This window comes from Henckelia pumila, chromosome 4 (genome assembly GCF_033568475.1).
Source record: "Henckelia pumila isolate YLH828 chromosome 4, ASM3356847v2, whole genome shotgun sequence".
Taxonomy (NCBI): Eukaryota; Viridiplantae; Streptophyta; class Magnoliopsida; order Lamiales; family Gesneriaceae; genus Henckelia; species Henckelia pumila.
Genome location: NC_133123.1, coordinates 53,603,765 through 53,622,549, shown reverse-complemented (window position 1 = coordinate 53,622,549; position 18,785 = coordinate 53,603,765). Strand labels below are relative to the sequence as shown.

Here is an 18,785-nt window from a genome sequence, read left to right as displayed (position 1 = left end):
GGAAGAAATCTATATGATGCAGCCCGAGGGATTCACATCCATGGGAAGCGAGCATAAGGTATGCAAGCTTCAGAGATCGATCTATGGTCTCAAACAAGCATCAAGAAGTTGGAACCAGAAATTTGATGAAACAATAAAGGATTTTGGTTTCATCAAGAAACCGGAGGAACCGTGCGTGTACAAAAAGTAGTTAAGGATGCTGTGACATTCTTAGTACTTTATGTTGATGACATCTTACTCATTGGGAATGATGTAGGGATGTTGCAGTCAACAAAGATATGGTTATCAGGTAGATTCTCGATGAAGGATTTGGGTGAGGCGTCCTATATTCTAGGGATACAGATCTATAGAGATAGATCTAAGAGAATGATAGGACTTACTCAAGCTACTTACATCGACACTATATTGAAAAGGTTTTCAATGGATGAGTCCAAGAGAGGACATCTACCTATGTGTCATGGAGTCTCTTTATCCAAGTCTATGTGTCCTAAGACTGACGAAGAGATAGAGAAAATGACACACATACCATATGCGTCAGCCATAGGGAGTATCATGTATGGGATGATATCCACCAGACCGGATGTGGCATTTGCTCTAAGTGTCACGAGCAGATATCAAGCCAATCCTGGTCAAATGCATTGGAAAGCCGTGAAGGATATTCTTAAGTATTTGAGAAGAACTAAGAATGTATTCATGGTTTATGGAGGAAGAGAACTGAAATTGAAAGGCTATACCGACTCTAGCTTCCAAAGTGACGTGGATGAGTCGAAGTCAACCTATGGATTTGTGTTCATGCTCAATGGGGGTGCTGTCTCTTGGAAGAGTTCCAAGCAGGACACCACAGCGGATTCCACCACTGAGGCAGAATACATTGCGGCATCAGCTGCTGCTAAAGAGGCCGTTTGGATGAGGAATTTCGTCCAAGAGTTGGCGTTATTCCTGAAGCTGTTGGTCCAGTCCCGGTGTACTGTGACAACACGGGTGCCGTTGCTCAGGCAAAGGAACCAAGGTCTCATCAAAGATCCAAACACGTACTGAGGAAATACCACATCATCCGGGAGATCGTGGAAAGAGGAGACATCACTGTCGAGAGAGTGGCCTCTGTAGACAATATCGGTTATCCACTTACTAAGCCCTTGCCAGGACCATTATTTGACAAACATCGCAAAGCAATGGGACTACGTAGTATGACTAGTTGGCTTTAGGGCAAGTGGGAGATTGAAAGAGTGGGTGCCCGGTGAGCCAACTTGTGGCTAAGGGGTTTTATGACTCTATGTATAAACAATTTTTTGTTTAATATAATTTACACTTTTATAATGGCATTTATTTTATCTTTTATCATATTATTATGTTGTGACATACTATAAGATGTTTAGATGAAGACCTTGAATATACTATAATGTATGTAAGATGTGGTAGCACATGGGGATGGCTATCATGAAACACATCTTAAAGTCACTGTATATTCTAAACAGTTTCTAGTCAATTGAGCCATCCGTTAATAAGGATAAGGATCGCTCGAGATTGAGACTAGTGTTTGCGATGCCGAGTACCACGTTTCATTGGTATGGAACATAGTGATGTTCAAAGCATGCAAATGGATATTCATATGATGAATGATTGAACTACCCTATCTGGACTTTCCAAGTGGTTATCACTTATCGAGTGGATAAAGTCCGCGGTTTTGGTTGTACACCATTAGTCCTTACTACTTGAAACATCATTGAGACTCTATATGCTAGTACTTTACTTTGACTCGTTTACCGACTCTATTGGGGTCATCAGGTGTCGGGATTGGGTACATTTACGACACATAGAGGAGTCGATGCTTTGTTGTCAAGGATTCACCACATACTTGCGAGTGTGGATATCCTATGCAATCTGAGGAGATATTAGTGTGACGAATCTCTGGCCAGAGTACATGATGTGTTTTAGGTTACTTGGTTTCCTAGTAGCACATGCGATGTCACTATTTGATCTTCAAGATGTATTGCATAGTTATCGAATCTCGAACGACTCTCGATTTACCAATGGTTGTTGATTCGATCGGGATATATGGATGAAGGGACCGTACTGTACGCTAACCAAAATCTATTGGTTCTTGCAGACATTATCAGTGACACCTAGGGAATCATGGGGCGATGTTGCTAGGCGCTCTTACCATGATTCAATGGGCAAGTCGGAAATTGTTGTTCCGAGTCACAAGAAGTTGTGAGCCCACGGCTAGCTGTATCCCTGAACCATTGAGGGTCACACAAGTAATGGATTTCTAATTTTCGTTGAGATAATTAAATTTAAAGAGTTAAATTCAGTGAATAAAGAAGTGGAACTTCTTATTTAAAAGTAGAGGGAGTAAGATTTCCTAAATTGACATAGTGATGGACATTTTTGGAAACCACTGAATTCGAATTCAGAAAATTTATCTTGACTTTAAAAGATGCAAAAATGGTTTCTGTGCACATTGGTGAAATTGGTTTATCAATCTGAGTCACGATGAATTTTATATTAATTTCTGAACATGCGGGCTTTGCTTTTCAGGCTTGAACTTATGACTAATGGGCCCTAAGCTGTTAGCAGCCCACATTATAAATAAGTTATTGCAGTACAGAAATTAAATAACATAGGTCATAATTTTCGAAATCCCTAGAGCACTCTCTCTAGAGAATTCGGCCGCCCCCCTCCCCTACTGTGTTCAAAAATTCGGTCTGTGAATTTTTGAATTTGCAGACTGATTTAACAGATCATATCTGTTCTATCTATTCGTAGAAACTTCTGATAGACTTTCTAGTGTAGTCTATCAGAGGGAATAAATTTTTGTTCGTGGACCTGATTGAAGAATTGTTCGTTCATCAGTTCCTGGGATATACAACAAGAGCAGTTTAATCTGTTGGTGTCCATAATCTCGCTTCGAGATTTTAAGGTAAAATTTATATTGTTTAAATTTTATATTATCAATTTTAATCGTAGGAATTTGATACCCATATGGAATCGTTCCATATAAAATTTTAAAACTTTCGCTGTACCGAGTATCACTTTCTTTTTCGATCCAGAGAACGACCATGTTCCAACACCGCTTCACGTAAGCAGGACATCCCCAAATCCTTAAGTACGAATACTTTGGAGCTTTGCCATTCCATAACTCGTATGGATTTTTATCCACTGCTTTAGTGTGGACATTTTTCAATAACAATACCGCAGTTTCAAGTGCATAGCCCCAAAACGAAGGTGGGAGCTCAGTGTTGCTCATCATGGATCAAACCATGTCCAAAAAAGTTCGATTGCGACGCTCCGAAACACCATTAAGCTGAGGTGTCATAGGATGAGTCCACTGAGAGAGAATCCCATTCTCTTTTAGATAGTCCAAAAACTCGGTACTTAAATATTCTCCACCTCGATCCGATCGAAGTGCTTTAATACTTTTACCTAGTTTATTTTCTACTTCAGCCTTGAATTCTTTGAACTTTTCAAATGATTCAAACTTATATTTCATCAAATATAAATACCATACCTAGAATAATCATCAGTAAAGGTAATGAAGTAGGTGTGACCAAATTTAGTACCAATACTAAATGGACCACAAACATCTGTATGGATCAAATCCAACAGATTTTGACTACGCTCAGGTTTTCCTTTGAAAGGAGATTTAGTCATTTTTCCTTTTAGGCAGGACTCACAAGTAGGTATAGAGTTAATATCAGACATATCAAACATGCCGTCTCCCACTAGCTTGTTCATCCTCCTTGAGGAAATATGACCTAGCCTAGCATGCCAAAGGTTTTCTGGGTTTTGACTATCATTTTTCCTTTTATTTGTTGTTGCCGGTTTATCAACATAATTAATTGGTACGTCTTTTAATTTTAAGTTATATAGATCGTTTTCAAGTTGTCCACATCCAATCAAACATTCATTCTTGTAAATATTGCAAATCCCATTCACAAAATTGCAAAAAAAAAAACCCATCTCTATCAAGCATAGAAACAGGAATAATGTTTTTAACCAAATCTAGCACAAATAAAACATCTCTCAAAAGTAACTTAAAATTGTTCTGCAAAACTAAATAAACGTCTCCCACAGCTTTGGCTTCAACTCTAGAACCATTTTTGAGCCTTAGCTGGGTCTCACCCATCCTAAGTTTATGACTTCTTGTCATCACTTGCAAATCATTGCAAATGTGAGATCCACATCCGGTATCCAATACCCAAGAAGTAGTATTAAGTGAAACATTTATTTCAATGTAAAACATATCCTTTGCAGTTCGCAACTGCTCAAGATATACTTTGCAGTTACGTTTTCAATGACCGGGTTTCTTGCAATGATGGCAAACGTCTTCAGATCCGTTCACGTTTGAAGCCTTTGTTTTGATCTTCTTCTTTGGTATAATTTTCTTGGGTGGGGCAGAACGTTTCTTACCCTTTCCACTTGACCCTTTCTTAGAGTTAGAAGAGGAACCAACCAAGAGTACCGGTTTATCCTTCTTTAATGTGGCCTATAAGTCACAAGCATATTGACCATCTCTTCAAGGGTGGCCTCTATCTTGTTCATATTTAAGTTCATCACAAAGCCATCAAACGACGAAGAAAGAGAAAGAAGTAACAAGTCCGCGTTGAGTTCATGCTCCAATGTCAAATCGAGTGTTACCATCTTTTCAATGAGCCCAATCATGTGTACCCCATGCTCACGGACCGAAGTCCCATCTCGCATGCGGCATGTCATGAGCTCTTTGACGGTGGCATACCTCTCCGATCTTGACTGAGCTCCAAAAAGTTCCTTGAGAGTATTGTGAATGTCAGCAGCATTCACTGCATTCTCAAATCGCCTCTGAAGTTCATCAGACATCGAAGCCTGCATGTAAAATTTGGTCTTGATATCATGGTCCCATCATTTGTCAAGTTTGGCCAATTCTTCCGGACTCACATCAGCCGGGGCTTCTTTCGGAGGAGGCTTTTCTAACACGTAGAAAACCTTTTCCGAACTAAGAACAATCCTTAACTTACGGAACCATTTCGTATAGTTTGCGCCAGTCAGTTTGTTTTGTTCGAGGATTGAGAATAGTGGATTGCGTGAATTCATTGTAATGAAATACTGAAAAGAAACAGACAATAATCAGTGATTGCTTAATTAATTTACTAAGACATAAAATATGACGAGATTTAATTTTATGAATTTCACTCCCACTATTTTAACGATTTCACTACCCTCTAGTGAAAACGAGAAACCGATTTCCTTAGTGGGAACATGGAGTCCAATTGACAAATCATAGTTCCGAATAATATCAGCCAACCATAATTTTCAAAAGGTAGAACCCAATTTCTTCCAAAGCAACCCCCATGTTTTTACCTCATGTCCAATAAGGGCTCAATAATATGACGCCGTTTATTGTGACATGTCAAGATGACCCATCAATATTAAGTTGTGATGGACGGTCGCCATGTGGATCCTCAATAATATGAGCCAATCCCATGGGAGTTCCATCCAAATTACAACATGTGTCGATCCAATGTACAACTTTCCGACGAACGGGCCCCCCCAATAATATGAGCCGGACCGTGCCCGCGGATAGCATCTTATACATTGATCGTTGATGGAAGGTAGGAACATTTAAACAATATTTAAATTCCCTTTTGTTTATCTTGATATTAATTTTAAATCATATTTAAAATGAGGGATTTTTAATTTTGAAAAATTGTCTCATCATATCATATTTGTATGCTTGTGGAATTCATGCAATTTAGTCTAAACATGCATACAACAATAATATCATATATTATATTTAGGATGATCGACCCCAAAACTAATTGACCCGTGGTTGCCAATCACGAGTCTAAGTCCAATCCTAGGTGATATGCAAGTATGCAATGCAATCCTATTACATTGAGCTTTCAATTTATATTTTTTCGGTCTTTATTGTCTGCTGGGCCCACCTTTGTCTTCAAATCTTTATCTCCCGCTAAGTCTAATAAATTTACAATAAATTTTGATTACAAGTAGGGTATACATATTTAAGGGTGGGAACGGGCCATAAACGAGGTCCACTTTTTATTACAAATGACAAATCAAATTGAGCCATAAACCAAGCCCATTAATAAAACCCAACAATAATAATAAAAACCAAATGTAAATTTTCTAACATACACCTATAAAATTGGTCATGGCAATCGATCATTATTTATCCAATATTTAATTTAATAATTAAATCATTGGATAACATGCAATGGCAACATAATTAAAAGATAAAATCAAATTTTATCTAATATATACATAAGATCATATCTTATCATCAATTGTACCAAAATAATTAATTTTATAAAATCTAATTTAACGGATAAAATTTATAAATTTTCCAAAAATTCAAATTTATCCAAAAATTAATTTTAAAAATTTCGGACTCAAACAATTTGACCCGATCCTTGGGCAGCGGCGATCGCTGCCCCGGTTTGCCCATCAAATTTAATTTTAAAAATTTTTGTTTTTGTTTCTAAAACCCGAGGCTTAAAAATTTTGTACAATCGATTAATTTAATCGTTTGATCTGAGAGCAACCTGTCTCTGACGCCACTATTGGAACACGTTTTCAGATCATAGATCTGATACCCAGTGCAGCGGAAGTTTAAAAAAAAATTTATATATGGAACGATTCCATATCATGGGTATCAAATCCTAACGATTAAATTATGCAAGTAAAATAATAATAACAATTAATATTTTACCTCTTCAAGCTATGGCTTGATTATGGACTCCAACAGATTAAATCTGCTTTTGTTGTAAATCCCAAGAACTGATGACTTGCTCGATCAATCTCCGGAATTAGGTCCACGAACAGAAAACTAAAACCCTCTGATTGATTGCACTAGAAATCAATCAGATGTTTATCGAAGAGATTAAACAGATTTGATCTGTCAATTCAGAATGTAATTTTTCATAAAAATCAAAGACTGAATTTCCTCAAAAAGGGAGAAGGGATTTCGAAAATTCTCTTGAGACACTCTCTCAAATTTTCGAAAATTCCTTTTAATATTTAGATGTGATTTTCGAAAATTGCAAGATGGAAATGTGTTGTTTTTGAAAATTACACACACATATATATATAAGTTCTAGACTGGATTAAGATATATGTCTATTAGGACACTAACTCCTTAGGGCCCATAATCCATAACTTAAGCCCAACAAGCCAAGCCTGTTATTATAGAAATTAATATAAAATTCATCATGACTCCGATTGATAAATTGATTTCACCAATGTGCACAGAAACCATTTCTGCACCTTTTAAAGTCAAGATAATTTTTCTGAATCCAAATTCAGTGATTTCCAAAAATGCCCATCCCTATGTCATTTTAGAAAATTTCACTCCCTTTAGTTAAGAAGTCCAACTTCTCTTTCATTAAATTTAACTATCTCAACGGGGATTAGTAATCCATTACTTGTGTGACCCTCAATGGTTCAGGGATACAGCTAGCCGTGGGCTCACAACTCCTTGTGACTCGGAACAACAATTTCCGACTTACCCATCGAATCATGGTAAGAGCGCCTAACAACATCGCCCCATGATTCCATACGTATCACTGATAGTGCCTGCAAGAACCAGTAGGTTTTGGTTAGCGTACTGTATGGTTCCTTCATGTAGTAACCCAGAACTCATTTTAAGATAATAATATGTTAAACATGATTAAGGGTTGGTAATTAATTAATTTCGGAGTGTTATTGGACTTCGGAAAAGAATTTGGGCTTTTGAATTTGGGCTGGATCGGAAGCTCCGAACCCAGATCGGAAGCTCCGATCCCAGTCACTTCGGAAGCTCAGCGAAAGCACCGAGATCGGAAGCTTCGATCCTGGAATGGACGTTCCGATCTTCGGCTGCCAGCTTTACCCGATGACTCAGCCACAAGTTTTGACAAGTGTTGATCGGAAGCTCCGATCGTCGAATCGGACGTTCCAATCCCGGTGTGTCATGCATGCAAGGCGTGAGCTGGATCGGAAGCTCCGATCCCAAGATCGGTGGTTCCGATCCTGGCCGGAAATTTTGCCTATAAATAGGGCTTCCTAGCTTCATTTCTAAATACGAATTACGAGTTTCCTTCTTCAGTTATATAGTGTGAGATATACACTTGAGGGCCCTATCGGTTATAATAGAGGTTCTGGAATAACCAAGTTGTGGTTATAGTCATCAAGGACTAGCGTCTCCAAAGGGCTATCTACGGACGAAGGTATGGTCCGAGAATCTATTTAAGTTTTGGGAGTATTATTAGCTTAGTTAAGGCTTATAGAATTTATGTAGTGATACGGTGAACTTTTGAATATAGGCTTCGAACCTAGGATCCTACTATACTTGAACTAGCCTAGAGGTACGTACACATTGACTGAGATTGCCAGCGAGTATACATGTTTATATGTTGCATTTATTTGGCATTATTATATGGCATGATATATGATTTACCGCTTTCTATATTCATATGTCATGTGCATATACACGTTGAGCCTATACCTTGTTATACCTGACTATAGAGCCGCTCATCTCTATACTCGATAGTCTATCACTGAGAGTACTGCGACGGCGGGGGCATTTATGTCTGTCTACTCTGGTGTACTAGACGAGTGTGGTTGCACCCAGAGGTTGATCCGTGCGGTGGCATCACTCATGTGGCGCCGGTACTGAGCATGACTTTTCAGATGACCCTTTACCAGTCATCATGTTGCATGCATTATATACATATGTTTACTCATGTTTATGTACTGGGCGTTAGTCCTCACATCCTAGTTGTTATCTTGGACACCCTATTCTATGGGGCAGGTCGCAGGATGGACGGAGCTGGGGGTTCAAGGCAGGATTAGGGAGCAGGCTTTGAGGAGTTAGTTATACAGAAGGATTCGATATAGCTGTATAATGTTTACTTTTAAGTATTTCGATATGGTTGTATCACTACTGATGAATAAGCTTGACACTTTTATACTAAGCTGATATGTAATTTATGATTATGTTTTCGCACGTTTTACTCTATTAAGTTATTTTGCTATATTAAGTTTAATGCATGTTTTTGGTGGGATGCCAAAGCTACTCAGGCACGTACTGAGAGAGGACAGGTGACTTGGGGAGATTTCTGTCAGCAGTTCCAGAAACTGTATTTTCCTCCAGCTGTTCGCCAAGCACGATCGATGGAGTTGCTTACTCTGAGGCAAGGATAAATGACTATTGATCAATATCAACAACAATTTCTTGATCTGCTACCTTTCAGTCCTCATATTAATGAGAGTGATGCACCGAAGTATGATCTCTTTCTACAAGGTCTGAACCAAGATATCTACTCACAGGTTGTTGTCTGTGATGACCCAGTATCGTATGAGACTTTGGTGAACCGTTGCCGTCTTGTGGAGACCAGCAACAGGCGTGCTCAGTTGTTGATGCCAGCACATCCTAGTGGATCTTTTGAGCCTCGAGCTCAATCTGTTGTGCAATCTGGACCTACGTCTTCTTCTACTCATACTACTTCATCAGGATCTCGTGGTTCACGAGGTATGTTCCGTTTTGGGAAGAAGAAGAAGAAGGAGGAGTTTTGTAGTCACTGTGGAGGGAAGCATCCTGCAGCTTCATGTCGGAGAGCTACTGGTGCTTGTTATACTTGCGGTCAGCAGGGACATCTGCGGAGAGATTGTCCTTAGCGCATGGGTTCTGCTAGTGGATCGGGATCACAGGTTGGATCTCAGGCTTCTACTTTTCCACGACAGCTACCAGCACCACAGAGTTCTTCTGGTTACCGTCCCCAGACTCAAGGGCAGGTATTTGCTCTGTCTCAAGAACAGGCTACTGAGGGAAGCGATCGCATGTTGGCATGTACCTTTTTGTTATGTGGTATTCCTGCACTTGTTTTAATTGATACTGGAGCATCGCATTCCTTTATTTCTAGTCGCTTTGTTAAGAGACATAGATTACCTTATGTATCATTAGATATGGATTTAGTTGTATCTACTCCGCTAGAACAGGAGATAGTAACTAAGCGTCTAGTGATGGGTTGCCTTCTAGAGTTTGAGGGTAATACGTTGTCGGCTAATTTGATGATATTAGCGATGGCAGATTTTGACTGTATTTTGGGAATAGATATGCTGACTTTGTATCATGCTACTGTGGATTGTTATCAGCGTCTGGTACAGTTTCATCCTGCTGAGGGTGATAGCTGGTATTTTTATGGTGAGGGTGCGCGACCTCCGATGCCACTTGTTTTGGCTCTGAAGGCATGTCATGTTTTGGAGTCAGGTGGGGAGGGCTACCATATCTATGCAGTTGATATGTCCATGAGTAGTACGGGTATTGATCAGTTACCGGTAGTCAGTGAGTTTCCTGACGTATTTCCTGATAAGATTCCTGGTTTTCCTCCGGTGCGAGAGGTTGAATTTGGTATTGATCTAGTACTAGGAACTACGCCTATATCCCGAGCACCTTATCGTCTGGCACCATCAGAGATGAGGGAATTGAAACAGCAGTTACAGGATCTGCTTGATAAGGGATATATTTGTCCGAGTGTTTCTCCGTGGGGAGCACCTGTTTTGTTCGTCAAAAAGAAAGATGGATCGATGCGATTGTGTATTGATTACAGGCAGTTGAATCGTGTCACCATCAAGAATAAGTATCCTTTGCCGCGGATTGATGATCTATTCGATCAATTACAGGGTACTTCTGTTTATTCCAAGATAGATCTGAGATCTGGATACCACTAGATGCGGGTACGAGACTCAGATATTTCTACGACTGCTTTTAGGACCAGATACGGGAATTATGAATTTCTGGTGATGCCATTCGGTTTGACGAATGCACCGGCAGTCTTTATGAATCTGATAAATCAGGTATTTCGAGAATATTTGGATAGATTTGTCATCGTCTTCATTGATGATATTCTTGTCTATTCTCATGACAAGGATGAGCATGCACAACATTTAAGGATTGTTTTACAGACGTTACGAGATAAGCAGCTGTATGCGAAATTGAGCAAGTGTGAATTCTGGCTTGATCGGGTAGTGTTTCTCGGTCATGTGATTTCTAATGAAGGGATATCTGTTGATCCTAGTAAGATAGAGGCAGTGCTAAACTGGTCTCGTCCGATGACGATTGCTGAGATTCGTAGTTTCTTGGGTCTAGCTGAATATTATCGTCGGTTCATCGAGAATTTTGCACAGTTGGCCAGGCCTTTGACACAGCTTACACGGAAAGATGTTGCCTTCATATGGTCCTCGGATTGTGAGAAGTCATTTCACGAGCTGCGTGGACGTCTTACTACTGCACCTGTGCTAGCTTTACCTTCTGGATCAGGAGGTTATGTTGTCTATACTGATGCCTCTGGTCAGGGGTTAGGATGTGTTCTGATACAACATGGACATGTTATTGCCTATGCTTCTCGACAGTTGAAGAAGCATGAGAGTAATTATCCAGTACATGATCTCGAGTTAGCCGCCATTGTATTTGCACTCAAGATCTGGAGGCATTATCTTTATGGCGAGAAATTTGAGATATTCACGGATCACAAGAGTCTGAAATATTTATTCACTCAAGCAGAGTTGAATATGCGAGAGAGACGCTGGATGGATCTTCTGAAGGATTATGATTGTGAAATCAAATATCATCCAGGTTCTGTTAATCTTACTGCTGATGCCTTGAGTTGGCAGGTGAGACTTTCTTCACTTCAGACTAGTGAAGTATCTCATATGATTCAAGAGTGCTGTTCATTGAGTTTTACGCTCAAGCACAAGAAAGGGAGAAATGGGATTCGGTTGTATACCATTTTGTCTGAGCCAGCATTATATTCTCGGATCAGAGATGCTCAGATATCTGATGTTAAGACTCATCGTTTGGCACGTTTAGCCAATGGAGTTAATACATCAGGATTTCATTTTCAGGCAGATGTTTTATTGTGCTTATCTAATCGAGTGGTTGTACCTAATGTTGCGGAGCTCAGGAACGATATTCTATCTCAAGCTCACAGGAGTCGATTATCAGTTCATCCTGGAAGCATGAAAATGTATAAGGACTTGCGAACTAGATTCTGGTGGAAAGGGATGAAGAGGAGTGTGTATCAATTTGTTTCGAGATGTTTGGTTTGTCAACAGGTCAAGGCTGAACATCGATGACCAGGTGGATTATTACAGAATCTTGAGATTCCCGAATGGAAGTGGGAGCACGTAACTATGGATTTTGTTACCCACATACCTATGAATTCACGTCAGTGTGATGCTATTTAGGTCGTTGTTGACCGTTTGACGAAATCAGCACACTTTATTCCTTATAACCGGGAGTATTCTTATGATCGCATGGCACGTTTATACATCCAGGTTATAGTGCGATTGCATGGGATTCCAGTAAGCATAGTCAGTGATAGAGACCTGCGATTTACCTCACGTTTTTGGGGTAGTTTTCAGGAGACGTTGGGTACCACTCTGAGTTTGAGCACTGCATATCATCCGGAGACTGACGGACAGTCAGAGCGGACGATTCGTACATTGGAGGATATGCTGCGTTCTTCTGTCATGGACTTTGGCTTATCTTGGCAGGATCAGTTACCTTTGATCGAATTTGCCTACAATAACAGTTATCATCGTAGTATTGATATGGCAACTTTCGAGGCATTGTACGGTCGACGGTGTCATACTCCGTTATTCTGGGATGAAGTCGGGGAACGACAAGTCGAGGGTTCTAAATTGGTGCAGCAGATTGTAGACAAGGTAGATTTGATCAAGCATAGGATCAAAGTTGCTCAAGATAGACAAGCATGTTATGTTAATATTCGTCGCAGACCACTTCAGTTTGAGCCTGGTGAATATGTGTTTCTACGAGTATCACCTTTCAGGAAGGTGATAAGATTCGGCGTGAAAGGCAAGTTGTCTCCTCGTTTTATTGGACCTTTCCAGATACTGGAAAAGATCGGAGATGTTGCATATCGTTTGGCTTTACCGCCAAATCTTTCCAGTATACATAATGTTTTTCATGTATCGTTACTTCGACAGTATATAGCTGATGAATCTCATGTGATTCAGTCTACTGATATTCAGCTAGAGCCAGATCTGTCTTTTGTTGAACGACCAATCCGTATATTAGACAGAAAGGAGAAAGTTCTTCGGAACAAGACTATACCACTTGTGATGGTACAGTGGCAGCACCGAGGCGTTGAAGAAGCAACTTGGGAAACTGAGAGTCGTATGCAAGCAGAATATCCTGAGTTGTTTGCTTTGTATTTTTGATTATCATGTAGTTGTAATTACAGTTGTTGTAATAAAACGTAGTTTGATATTTCATATTGTTATCTTGATTTGTCTTTAGATATTATTTCACGAACAAAATATCTAAAGGTGGGGAGAATGTAGTAACCCAGAACTCATTTTAAGATAATAATATGTTAAACATGATTAATGGTTGGTAATTAATCAATTTCGGAGTGTTATTGGACTTCGGAAGAGAATTTGGGCTTTTGACTTTGGGCCGGATCGGAAGCTCCGAACCCAGATCGGAAGCTCTGATCCCAGTCACTTCAGAAGCTCAGCGAAAACACCGAGATTGGAAGCTCCGATCCTGGAACGGACGTTCTGATCTTTGGCTGCCAGCTTTACCCGATGACTCAGCTACAAGTTTTGACAAGTGTTGATCGAAGGCGAGATCGGAAGCTCCGATCGTCGAATCGGACGTTCCGATCCCGGCGTGTCATGCATGCAAGGCGTGAGCTGGATCGGAAGCTCCGATCCCAAGATCGGTGGTTTCGATCTTGGCCGAAAATTTTGCCTATAAATGGGCTTCCTAGATTCATTTCTAAATACAAATTCCGAGTTTCCTTCTTCAGTTATATAGTGTGAGATATATACTTGAGGGCCCTATCGGTTATAATAGAGGTTCTGGAATAACCAAGTTGTGGTTATAGTCATCCAGGACTAGCGTCTCCAATGGGCTATCCACGAACGAAGGTATGGTCCGGGAATCTATTTAAGTTTTGGGAGTACTTAATAGCTTAGTTAAGGCTTATTTTAATTTATGTAGCGATACGGTGAAATTTTGAATATAGGCTTGGAACCTAGGATCCTACTATACTTGAACTAGCCTAGAGGTACGTACACATTGACTAAGATTTCCAACGTATACATGTTTATATGTTGCATTTATTTGGCATTATTATATGGCATGATATATGATTTACCGCTTTCTATATTCATATGTAATGTGCATATACACGTTGAGCCTATACCTTGTTATACCTGACTATAGAGCCGCTCAACTCTATACTCGATAGTCTATCACTGAGAGTACCGCGACGGCGGGGGCATTTATGTCTGTCTACTCTGGTGTACTAGACAAGTGTGGTTGCACCCAGAGGTTGATCCGTGTGGTGGCAGCACTCATGTGGCGCCGGTACTGAGCATGACTTTTCAGATGACCCTTTACCGGTCATCATGTTGCATGCATTATTGTTGGAGAACGCGGCGATCAGATCAATCAGGATTGATACCCGGTGCAGCGGAAGTTTAAAATTTTTATATGGAATGATTCCATAATGGGTATCAACCTTACGATTAAATTGTGTGTGTGTAAAAATTAAATAACTATTATAAATTTTTACCTCCAATCTCGAAGCGAGATTATGGACACCAACAGATTGCTCTGCTCTTGTTGTATATCCCTGGAACTGATGGACGAACTGTTCTTCAATCAGGTCCACGAACGGATATTTAATCCCTCTGATAGATTGCACTAGAAAATCTATCAGAAGTTTCTACGAAGAGATTAACGAATTTGATCCGTTAAACCAGACTGTAATTCAAAATTCACAGACTGGATTTTACCGAGCAGAGGGGAAAAGGGGGCGGCCACTTCAGAAGAAAAAGACTAGGGTTTTTCGAAAATTTTGTGACCTGTTGTGTGTAATTTCTGTACTGCAATAACTTATTTATAATGTAGGCCACTAACAGCTTAGGGCCCATTAGTCATAAGTTCAAGCCCGACAAGCAAAGCCCGCATGTTCAGAAATTAATATAAAATTTATCGTGACTCCGATTGATAAACCGATTTCACCAATGTGCACAGAAACCATTTCTGCACCTTTTAAAGTCAAGATAAATTTTTCTGAATCCGAATTCAGTGGTTTCCAAAAATGTCCATCCCTATGTCATTTTAGGAAATCTTACTCCTCTACTCATAATTAAGAAGTCCAACTTCTTTGTTCATTAAATTTAACTCTTTAAATTTAACTATCTCAACGGGGATTAAAAATCCATTACTCTGTGTGACCCTCAATGGTTCAGGGATACAGCTAGCCGTGGGCTCACAACTCCTTGTGACTCGGAACAACAATTTCCGACTTGCCCATCGAATCATGGTAAGAGCGCCTAGCAACATCGCCCCATGATTCCCTAGGTATCACTGATAGTGCCTGCAAGAACCAATAGATTTTGGTTAGCGTACAGTACGGTCCCTTCATCCATATATCCCGATCGAATCAACAACCATTTGTATATCGAGAGTCGTTCGAGATTCGATAACTATGCAATACATCTTGAAGATCAAATAGTGACATCGCATGTGTTACTAAGAAACCATTTCTTAAAACACATCATGTACTCTGGCCAGAGATTCGTCACACTAATATCTCCTCAGATCGCATAGGATATCCACACTCGCAAGTATGTGGTGAATCCTTGACAACAAAGCATCGACTCCTATATGTGTTGTAACTGTACCCAATCCCGACACCTGATGACCCCAATAGAGTCGGTAAATGAGTCAAAGCACAGTACTAGCATATAGAGTCTCAATGATGTTTCAAGTAGTAAGGACTAATGGTGTACAACGAAAACCGCGGACTTTATCGCAAATGCTAGTCTCAAACTCGAGCGATCCTTATCCTTATTATCGGATGGCTCAATCGACTAGGAACAGTTTAGAATATACAGTGACTATAAGATGTGTTTCATGATAGACATCTCCATGTTCTACCACATCTTACATACACTAGAGTATATTCAAGGTCTTTATCAAAACAACAATAGTATATCACAATATAACAATATGAAGAAAGATAAAGTCATTGCCATTAATAAAAGTGTAAATTATATTAAACAAAAGATTGTTTATACAAAGAGTCATCAAAGCCCTTAGCCAAAAGTTGGCTCACCGGGCACCCACTCTTTCAATTATATACATATGTTTACTCATGTTTATGTACTGGGCGTTAGCGCTCACGTCCTAGTTGTTATCTTGGACACCCTATTCCATGGGGCAGGTCGCAGGATGGACGAAGCTGGGGGTTCAAGGCAGGATTAGGGAGAAGGCTTTGAGGAGTTATTTATACAGCAGGATTCGATATAGCTGTATAATGTTTACTTTTAAGTATTTCGATATGGTTGTATCACTACTGATGAATAAGCTTGACACTTTTATACTAAGCTGATATGTAATTTATGGTTATGTTTCTGCACGTTTTACTCTATTAAGTTATTTTGTTGTATTAAGTTTAATGCATGCTATTAGTTACCAGTTAGTAGGTGATACCATGCAGGGTCACTACACTTCATCCATATATCCCAATCGAATCAACAACCATTAGTACATCGAGAGTCGTTCGAGATTCGATAACTATGCAATGCATCTTAAAGATCATATAGTGACATCGCATGTGCTACTAGGAAACCAAGTAACCTAAATCACATCGAGTACTCTGGCCAGAGATTTGTCACACTAATATCTCCTCAGATCGCATAGGATATCCACACTCGCAAGCGTGTGGTGAATCCTTGACAACAAAGCATCGACTCCTATATGTGTCGTAACTGTACCCAATCCCGACACTTGATGACCCTCATAGAGTCGGTAAACGAGTCAAATTACAGTACTAGTGTAACGCCCAGAAATTCGTCACGTAAATCCGCATGCATAACTAGGAGGTTTAAAAATTTTAGAATAATGTGAAAATGTGTTAAATTAATTTTATATGTTATTATGTGAATTATGTGATTTACTGGCATGTTTTAAATATTGTTTCGGCATTTAAATCTGTATGATGTGATTTATGAATTTATTTGAGAAAGTTTATTTTATGATCGCGTAGGCGGGACCGTGGACGGACGAGATGTTAGTTTTCACCCAAAATATTTTATGAGATTTTTAGGAGCCTTATAATATTATTTTAAGGTAATATTTTAAGAAAATTATGGTATTTTTATATATGTATATTTATATGTCCGTTTTTACCCAAAATAAGTCATTTTAATGACTTGTATTAAGCTTTAAAAATCCCATTAATAATAATTTCGGAATATACTTAGTTTTAGCAAATTAGAATGTATTTTAAATTTTAAAATTAGAGTATTTAATTATCCTAATTATCTATTAATTATTTAACCTAGATTATCCTAAATATTATACCCTAAATCCCACCCAAACCCACGCCTCACCTCTTAGCCGCCTCCATCACCATCTTCTCCACCATTTTCACGTTCCATCAGAGTTTTCCCAGCCCCATAGCCGATATTTGAAAGTTTTTGGATTATTTAGAAGATCCGTTCGTCCCGGCGAGCCCGATACGCGTCGTTTATGTCGTTTCGTCTAAATAATTATCAAGGCACGTCTCGAATCCATTCTTGGCCACCATTTAAATCATATTACAAATATTTTATGCTTACAAGATCTGATATTGCATGTGTTATGATCTAGAAAAAAAAACATTAAAGTTCATGCATGTTCCTCACGTTTTTGCACTTCATGGCTCGGTTTTGCACGATTTCTGGACATGGCTTGGTTCGAACTGCTAGATGATCATTCATGGGTCTAGGTGGGTTCATAGGGGTCGGTTTAGGCAAGGTGGTTCACGGCTGGAAGGGCTGGAACCAAGGGAAAAGGGGCTGGGACAGCAGCTAGGCGGGCAGAGGGAGCTGTCTGGTTTATGGGCATTGGCCGAGCCATGCAAGGCTTGGCTCGGGCCAGGCCTGGTCCAAGGAATGCACTTGGACCCTGGGGTGGTCCAGGTGCCGGAGCTCTAGCCTTTGGTGGCCGGAGCTGGTTGGAACATGCAAATTATCATGGGCTGTCCAGAAAAGGGGCCTGCGCAGGTTGCATGGGGTTTAGGGGCCTTGGCCGAGCCATGCAAGGCTTGGCTCGAGCCAGGTCTGGTCCAGGGGTTGTAGCTAGACCCTGGGGTGGTCCAGGTGTCGGAGCTCTGGCCATGGGTGGCCGGAGCTGGTCAGAAAGTTAAGGGGAGTAAGGGCTGTTCCATGGGAGGGGCTGCGTGGGGTTTTCTTGGGATTTAGGGGCTGTGGCCGAGCCATGCAGGGCTTGGCTCGAGACAGGCCCCAGGCTGGGATTTCACCTGCACCCTGGGGTGGTCCAGGTGCCGGAGCTTTGGTCGGTGGTGGCCGGAGCAAGGTGTTTAAGGGGCTAAGGCGGCAGCTGCCGCAACGTGGTTTGAGGATAGGTTAGGGTCGGGTTCTATGGTTTCAAGTGAGCCGGGCTCGGGTCTTTGTGTCCGGGTCCGGGTTGGGTCAAGTCTTGATGGGTCAAAATATTTTTAGTCCGGGTCTAGATTTTATTATTTGGGCTTGGGTCTCTTATTTTAATTAATTAAGAGTTTAAGTAGTTAATTGATGGGTTGATCTTGATTAATTAATTAATTGGACTAATTTAATGGGCTTTATTAATTATTGAGGTGAGCCCACTAATTTTTCATGGGCCGTGTGATCCATAAGAATTATTGGGCCAAGTCGTGTTGGATTTAGTAATTTAATGGGCTAATTTTTAGGTTAATGGGTCGGACTAAGAGTTAATGAGATAATTA

General features: G+C 40.1%; 1 pseudogene; it reads left to right on the top strand.

Moving 5' to 3' along the window:
- LOC140861020 (uncharacterized) overlaps positions 1-18,430 on the top strand; it is a 35,797-nt pseudogene extending 17,367 nt beyond the window's left edge.
- Positions 18,431-18,785: the final 355 nt, after the last annotated feature.